The sequence below is a fragment of the Bombina bombina genome, chromosome 2 (assembly GCF_027579735.1).
Source record: "Bombina bombina isolate aBomBom1 chromosome 2, aBomBom1.pri, whole genome shotgun sequence".
Classification (NCBI taxonomy): domain Eukaryota; kingdom Metazoa; phylum Chordata; class Amphibia; order Anura; family Bombinatoridae; genus Bombina; species Bombina bombina.
The window spans coordinates 145,399,921-145,408,901 of NC_069500.1; the positions used below are offsets into that span (position 1 = coordinate 145,399,921).

Consider the following 8,981-nt stretch of genomic DNA (forward strand, 5'->3'; position numbering starts at 1 on the left):
GGGTAAGATGGTCCGAATAGTTTCCATTTTGAAAGATGGAACTCTGAGGAATTTGTTTAAGATCTTTAGATCCAAAATTGGTCTGAAGGTTGGGAACCACAAACAGATTCGAATAAAAACCCTGTCCTTGTTCCGTCCGCGGAACTGGATGGATCACTCCCATAACTAGGAGGTCTTGCACACAGCGTAGGAATGCCTCTTTCTTTATCGGATTTGCAGATAGCCTTGAAAGATGAAATCTCCCTTGTGGAGGGGAAGCTTTGAAGTCCAGAAGATATCCCTGAGATATGATCTCCAATGCCCAGGGATCCTGAACATCTCTTGCCCACGCCTGGGCGAAGAGAGAAATTCTGCCCCCTACTAGATCCGTCGCCGGATAGGGGGCCGTTCCTTCATACTGTCTTAGAGGCAGCAGCAGGCTTTCTGGCCTGCTTGCCTTTGTTCCAGGACTGGTTAGGTTTCCAGGCCTGCTTAGATTGAGCAAAAGTTCCCTCTTGTTTTGAAGCGGAGGAAGTTGATGCTGCACCTGCCTTGAAATTTCGAAAGGCACGAAAATTAGACTGTTTGGCCTTTGCTTTGGCCCTGTCCTGAGGAAGGGTGTGACCCTTACCTCCAGTAATGTCAGCAATAATTTCCTTCAAACCAGGCCCGAATAAGGTCTGCCCCTTGAAAGGAATGTTGAGTAATTTAGACTTCGAAGTCAGTCAGCTGACCAGGATTTAAGCCATAGCGCCCTACGCGCCTGGATGGCGAATCCGGAATTCTTAGCCGTTAGTTTAGTCAAATGAACAATGGCATCAGAAACAAATGAGTTAGCTAGCTTAAGTGTTCTAAGCTTGTCAATAATTTCGGTCAATGGAGCTGTATGGATGGCCTCTTCCAGGGCCTCAAACCAGAATGCCTCCGCGGCCGTGACAGGCGCAATGTATGCAAGGGGCTGTAAAATAAAACCTTGTTGAATAAACATTTTCTTAAGGTAACCCTCCAATTTTTTATCCATTGAATCTGAAAAAGCACAACTGTCCTCAACCGGTATAGTAGTACGCTTTGCTAAAGTAGAAACTGCTCCCTCCACCTTAGGGACCGTCAGCCATAAGTCCCGTGTAGTGGCGTCTATTGGAAACATTTTTCTAAATATAGGAGGTGGGGAAAAAGGCACACCCGGTCTATCCCACTCCTTGCTAATAATTTCTGTAAGCCTTTTAGGTATAGGAAAAACATCAGTACACACCGGTACCGCATAGTATTTATCCAGCCTACACAATTTCTCTGGTACTGCAACTGTGCAACAGTCATTCAGAGCAGCTAATACCTCCCCAAGCAACACACGGAGGTTCTCAAGCTTAAATTTAAAATTAGAAATCTCTGAATCAGGTTTCCCCGAATCAGAGATGTCACCCACAGACTGAAGCTCTCCGTCCTCATGATCTGCATATTGTGACGCAGTATCAGACATGGCCCTTACAGCATCTGCGCTCTGTATTTCTCCTAACCCCAGAGCAATCGTGCTTGCCTCTTAATTCAGGCAACCTGGATAATACCTCTGACAGGGTATTATTCATGATTGCAGCCATGTCCTGCAAGGTAATCGCTATGGGCGTCCCTGATGTAATTGGCGCCATATTAGCGTGCATCCCCTGAGCGGGAGGCGAAGGGTCTGACACGTGGGGAGAGTTAGTCGGCATAACTTCCCCCTCGTCAGAATCTTCTGGTGATATTTCTTTTATAGTTAAAGACTGATCTTTACTGTTTAAGGTGAAATCAATACATTTAGTACACATTCTCCTATGGGGCTCCACCATGGCTTTCAAACATAATGAACAAGTAGTTTCCTCTGTGTCAGACATGTTTAAACAGACTAGCAATGAGACTAGTAAGCTTGGAAAACACTTTAAACAAGTTTACAAGCAATATAAAAAACGTTACTGCACCTTTAAGAAACACAAATTTTGTCAAAATTTGAAATAACAGTGAAAAAAGGCAGTTACACTAACAAAATTTTTACAGTGTATGTAACAAGATAGCAGAGAATTGCACCCACTTGCAAATGGATGATTAACCCCTTAATACCCAAAATGGAATAATAAAAGACAAAAACGTTTTTTTTTTTTTTTTTTTGTCTACTGTGGCTTTTTACCTCCCTCAAAAACGACTTTGAAGCCTTTTGAGCCCTCCAGAGATGTCCTGGATCATGCAGGAAGAAGCTGGATGTCTGTGTCAGTAATTTTAGCTGCACAGAAAAGCACTAAAATAGGCCCTTCCCACTCATATTGCAACAGTGGAAAGCCTAAGGAAACTGTTACTAGGCAAAATTCAAGCCAGCCATGTGGAAAAAAACTAGGCCCCAATAAGTTTTATCACCAAATACATATAAAAACGATTAAACATGCCAGCAAACGTTTTATATTACATTTTTATAAGAGTATGCATCTCTATTAATAAGCCTGATACCAGTAGCTCTCACTGCATTTAAGGCTTTACTTACATTAGTTCGGTATCAGCAGCATTTTCTAGCAAATTCCATCCCTAGAAAAATATTAACTGCACATACCTTATTGCAGGAAAACCTGCACGCCATTCCCTCTCTGAAGTTACCTCACTCCTCAGAATATGTGAGAACAGCCATGGATCTTAGTTACTTCTGCTAAGATCATAGAAAACACAGGCAGATTCTTCTTCTAAATACTGCCTGAGATAAACAGTACACTCCGGCACCATTTAAAAATAACAAACTTTTGATTGAAGAATAAACTAAGTATAAAACACCACACTCCTCTTACGACCTCCATCTTGGTTGAGGCTTGCAAGAGAATGACTGGATATGACAGTTAGGGGAGGAGCTATATAGCAGCTCTGCTGTGGGTGATCCTCTTTAACCTTCCTGTTGGGAAGGAGAATATCCCATAAGTAATGGATGATCAGTGGACTGGATACACTTAACAAGAGAAATAACTACTTTACACCATTTCTCTCTTACTACCTCCATGCTTGTTGAGAGTTGCAAGAGAATGACTGGATATGGCAGTTAGGAGAGGAGCTATATAGCAGCTCTGCTGTGGGTGATCCTCTTGCAACTTCCTGTTGGGAAGGAGAATATCCCACAAGTAATGTATGATCCGTGGACTGGATACACCTTACAAGAGAAATAAAATTAATAACCCCTAATCTGCCGCCCCCAACGTCGCTGCCACTATACTAAATTTATTAACCCATAAACCTAAGTCTAACCCTAACACCCCCTAACAAATATAATTAAAATAAATCTAAATAAAACCTACTATTAATAACTAAATAATTCCTATTTAAAACTAAATACTTACCTGTAAAATAAACCCTAAACTAGCTACAATATAACTAAATAGTTACATTGTATCTAGCTTAGGTTTTATTTTTATTTCACAGGCAAGTTTGTATTTAGACTAGTTATTAAATAGTTATTAACTATTTACTAACTACCTAGCTAAAATAAATACAAATTTACCTGTAAAATAAAACCTAACCTGAGTTACACTAACACCTAACCTTACACTACAATTAAATTAATTACATTAATTAAATACAATTACATAAATTACAAAAACAAACACTAAATTACACAAAATAAAAAATAAATTATCAGATATTTAAACTAATTACACCTAATATAATAGCCCTATCAAAATAAAAAAGCCCCCCCAAAATAAAAAAGCCCTAGCCTACAATAAACTACCAATAGCCCTTAAAAGCGCCTTTTGCGGGGCATTGCCCAAAAGGAATCAGTTCTTTTACCTGTAAAAAAAAATACAAACACCCCCCCCCCAACAGTAAAACCCACCACCCACACAACCAACCCCCCAAATAAAAACCTAACTAAAAAAAACTATGCTCCCCATTGCCCTGAAAAGGGCATTTGGATGGGCATTGCCCTTAAAAGGGCATTTAGCTCTTTTTCAATTTCCCAAAGCCTAATCTAAAACTAAAACCCACCCAATAAACCCTCAAAAAAACGTAACACTAACCCCCGAAAATCCACTTACAGTTTTGAAGAGCCGACATCCATCCTCAACGAACCCGGGAGAAGCCCTCAACGAAGCGGCAAGAAGTCCTCAACGAAGCCGGGAGAAGTCTTCATCCAAGCAGATAGAAGTGGTCCTCCAGAAGGGCAGAAGTCTTCATCCAGACGGCATCTTCTATCTTCATGGATCCACTCCGCGCCTGATGGATGAAGATAGAAGATGCCGTCTGGATGAAGACTTCTGCCCGTCTGAAGAACCACTTCTCCCGGCTTGAATGAAGACTTCTCCCGGCTTTGTTGAGGATAGATGTCGGCTCTTCAAAACTGTAAGTGGATCTTCAGGGGTTAGTGTTAGGTTTTTTTAAGGGTTTATTGGGTGGGTTTTAATTTTTAGGTTAGGGCTTTGGGCTGCAATAGAGCTAAATGCCCTTTTAAGGGCAATGCCCATCCAAATACCCTTTTCAGGGCAATGGGGAGCTTAGTTTTTTTAGTTAGGATTTTATTTGGGGGGTTGGTTGTGTGGGTGGTGGGTTTTACTGTTGGGGGGTTGTTTGTATTTTTTTTTTTACAGGTAAATGAGCTGATTTCTTTGGGGCAATTACCCGCAAAAGGCCCTTTTAAGGGCTATTGGTAGTTTAGTTTAGGCTAGGGTTTTTTTTTATTTTGGGGGGGCTTTTTTATTTTGATAGGGCTATTAGATTAGGTGTAATTAGTTTAAATATATTGTCATTTGTTTTTTATTTCGGGAAATTTAGTGTTTGTTTGTTTTTTGTAATTTAGGTAATTGTATTTAATTTAGGTAATTTATTTAATTGTAGTGTAAGGTTAGGTGTTAGTGTAAGACAGGTTAGGTTTTATTTTACAGGTAAATTTGTATTTATTTTAGCTAGGTAGTTAGTAAATAGTTAATAACTATTTAGTAACTATTCTAGTTTTGCTTATTTATTTTTTTTAATAACATTGTGCTGATTTTCAGACTCCTAACCAAGCCCCAAAGTATCAGATGTATACGCTTGTTTATAGTCTACTACTGGCTTCTGATTGTAGAATCTGTCTTTTCATATGCAGGGAAGTGGGGAGGGGGAGAGTAACTGCTCCCAGCCCCTTTCACTGGGTGTCACAGCTTAACCTTATGAACAGTGCTAAACTTGGAGCTACTAAGTAAGTTTTTAAAAGGTTTTATGCTGGATTTTTATATCAGTATCTGTGCATATTTTTCTTTATAGTAGTGTCTATTACATGTAGTTATATAAAAATTTAACACTATCTGCTCATTGCAGAGCTGCTAAGAAACAATAACAATGTTTACAGAAAATGTTTAGCTATGCGTAAATGATATAGTTTTTTTAGTAAAGGTCATAATTTATTTTGTCCCCTTTCGTGTAATTTTAGCTCAGAATTTGAAAACATTTTCACAGATCTTGAAATACACCCTGGTGACTTATAAAAGCAGACCCTGCTACATATCTTTCCCTAATTAGATTTTACTGATAACAAAAAAATGCATTTCATACTAACATTATGAGTGTATCTAGCCTTGTTGTCTGCAGATTAAAACCCAGATTGGCTCCTCCAAATCAGTCAAACGGTGGGTGGAGTTTGGCTAATGAAAATCAATTAAAGTAAAAAGGATGTTACATTTTAAAAACGTGTAGACTTGGCTGATATTCTGTAGCAACACAACAGAAATGTCTTGTAATTACAAGGTGTGTGCATTGTCCCGTTAATCGGACAACGGGTTTATCTTGGATGATGTTACGCTGCAAATGATCTCTTGGCTGTGTTTGCAAAAAAAGTCATGACAAAAGCTGGCAAAGCTTTTGAATGTAATAATGCATATATCAAGCTGCGAAAGCACATGATCAGGATAAGATAGTAGCTAGGAATGACATTCTTTAATATATAGAGGCAGGCTAAAAAATCTTTCATTTACAAAGAAGAATCAGGGGAAAGCGCGAACGCAGTCCCCCACTAACACAAATTATGCAGTCGAGTTTCCTGCATTTGAGGAAATCGCAGGGGTCAGCACAACCGGAGTGCAATGGATGAGCCTCGTCCTGGGAGAACCACCTTCATGATCATGGTATCTCCCCTGCAAGGTAAGTATGCATTGTAGTGTCAATCCAGCGGGCTGCTGCTCCTGCGCTACTTGCTAAACATAAGAGACCTTCCATTCTTCCACAAACAGCTGACAAAAGAGATAAATTCAAATACTGGCTAAAAACAGAATTTATACTTACCTGATAAATTACTTTCTCTTGCGGTGTATCCAGTCCACGGATTCATCCTTACTTGTGGGATATTCTCCTTCCCTACAGGAAATGGCAAAGAGAGCACACAGCAGAGCTGTCCATATAGCTCCCCCCCTAGCTCCACCCCCCAGTCATTCGACCAAAGGTTAAGAAGCCAAAGGAGAAACCATAGGGTGCAGTGGTGACTGTAGTTTAAACAAAAACATTTTTCTTTACCTGACTTAATTGCCAGGGCGGGCCGTGGACTGGATACACCGCAAGAGAAAGTAATTTATCAGGTAAGTATAAATTCTGTTTTCTCTTGCAAGGTGTATCCAGTCCACGGATTCATCCTTACTTGTGGGATACCAATACCAAAGCTTTAGGACACGGATGAAGGGAGAGAACAAGACAGGTACCTTAAACGGAAGGCACCACTGCTTGCAAAACCTCTCTCCCAAAAATAGCCTCCGAAGAAGCAAAAAGTATTGAATTTGTAAAATTTGGCAAAAGTATGCAGTGAAGACCAAGTCGCTGCCTTACAAATCTGTTCCACAGAAGCCTCATTTTTTAAAACCCATGTGGAAGCCACTGCTCTGGTAGAATGAGCAGTAATTCTTTCAGGAAGCTGCTGGCCAGCAATCTCATAGGCCAAACGGATGATGCTTTTCAGCCAAAAGGAAAGAGAGGTAGCAGTCGCTTTCTGACCTCTCCTCCTCTTACCAGAATAGATAACAAACAAAGAAGATGTTTGTCTGAAATCCTTAGTTGCTTGTAAATAGAACTTTAAAGCACAAACTACATCAAGATTATGCAAAAGACGGTCCTTCTTCGAAGATGGGTTAGGACACAGAGAAGGAACAACTATTTCCTGGTTAATATTCTTGTTAGAAGCAAATTTAGGAAGAAAACCAGGTTTGGTACGCAAAACTACCTTATCTGCATGGAACACCAGATAAGGTGAATCACACTGTAAGGCAGATAATTCTGAGACTCTTCGAGCAGAAGAGATAGCTACCAAAAACAAAACTTTCCAAGATAACAACTTAATATCTATGGAATGTAAAGGTTCAAACGGAACCCCTTAAAGAACTGAAAGAACTAGATTTAGAGTCCATGGCGGAGCCACAGGTTTATAGACAGGCTTGATTCTGACTAAAGCCTGTGCAAACGCTTGAACGTCCGGTACCTCTGCCAGACGCTTGTGCAAAAGGATAGACAGAGCAGATATCTGTCCCTTTAAAGAACTAGCCGACAATCCCTTCTCCAAATCGTCTTGGAGAAAAGACAATATCCTGGGAATCCTAATCTTACTCCATGAGTGACCCTTGGATTCACACCAACAAAGATATTTCCACCATATCTTATGGTAGACTTTCCTGGTGACAGGCTTTCTAGCCTGGATCAGAGTATCTAAAACTGACTCAGAAAAAACCACGCTTTGAAAGAATTAAGCGTTCAATCTCCAAGCAGTCAGTAGTGAAACTAGATTTGGATGCTTGAACGGACCCTGTATTAGAAGGTCCTGCCTCATTGGCAGTGTCCATGGTGGGACAGATGACATGTCCACTAGGTCTGCATACCAAGTCCTGCGTGGCCACGCAGGCGCTATCAAAATCACCGACGCCTTCTCCTGCTTGATTCTGGCGATCAGACGAGGGAGAAAAGGAAACGGTGGGAAAACATAAGCCAAATTGAAGGACCAAGGCGCTACTAGAGCATCTATCAATGCCGCCTTGGGGACCCGGGACCTGGATCCGTAGAGAGGAAGGTTGGTGTTCTGACGGGACGCCATCAGGTCCAACTCTGGAATGCCCCATAGCTGAGTCAGCTGGGCAAATACCTCCGGGTGGAGTTCCCACTCCCCCGGGTGAAAAGTCTGACGACTTAGAAAATCCGCCTCCCAGTTGTCTACACCTGGGATGTGAATTGCTGAGAGATGGCAGGAGTGGGCCTCCGCCCACCTGAATATTTTGGTTACTTCCCTCAGCGCTAGAGAACTCTTTGTTCCCCCCTGATGATTGATGTAAGCTACAGTCGTAATGTTGTCCGACTGAAATCTTATGAATTTGGCCGCAGCTAGGTAAGGCCATGCCTGAAGCGTTGAATATCGCCCTCAGTTTGAGCTACAGATGGCCGAGGAATGGAATGAAGAACTCAGCAAGTAGTTAAAAGTTTCAACTTTCTGACCTCCGTCAGAAATATTTTCATTTCTACCGAATCTATTGGTGTTCCTAGGAAGGGAACCCTTGTGAGTGGGGACAGGGAACTCTTTTTGATGTTCACCTTCCACCCGTGAGACCTTAGAAAGGCCAATACAATCTCCGTGTGAGCCTTGGCTCTGTGAAAAGACGGCGCCTGAATTAAGATGTCGTCCAAATAAGGCGCCACTGCTATGCCCCGCGGTCTTAGAACCGCCAGAAGGGACCCTAGCACCTTTGTGAAAATTCTGGGAGCAGTGGCTAAACCGAATGGAAGAGCCACAAACTGATAATGCTTGTCTAGAAAAGCGAACCGGAGGAACTGATGATGATCTTTGTGGATTGGGATATGCAGGTACGCATCCTTTAGATCCACGGTAGTCATATATTGACCTTCCTGGATCATAGGTAAGATTGTCCGAATGGTCTCCATCTTGAATGATGAGACTCTGAGGAATTAGTTTAGAAATTTGAGATCCAGGATTGGTCTGAAAGTTCCTTCTTTTTTGGGAACCACAAAGAGGTTTGAGTAAAACCCCAGCCCTTGTTCCGCAA

General features: G+C 41.4%; 1 non-coding gene across 1 annotated transcript; it reads right to left on the reverse strand.

The window, feature by feature from the left end:
- Positions 1-5,937: 5,937 nt before the first annotated feature.
- LOC128650550 (U1 spliceosomal RNA) lies at positions 5,938-6,101 on the reverse strand. Its single transcript, XR_008400844.1, has one exon. It is a non-coding gene; the product is annotated as a U1 spliceosomal RNA (small nuclear RNA).
- Between the last annotated feature and the right edge of the window lie 2,880 nt (positions 6,102-8,981).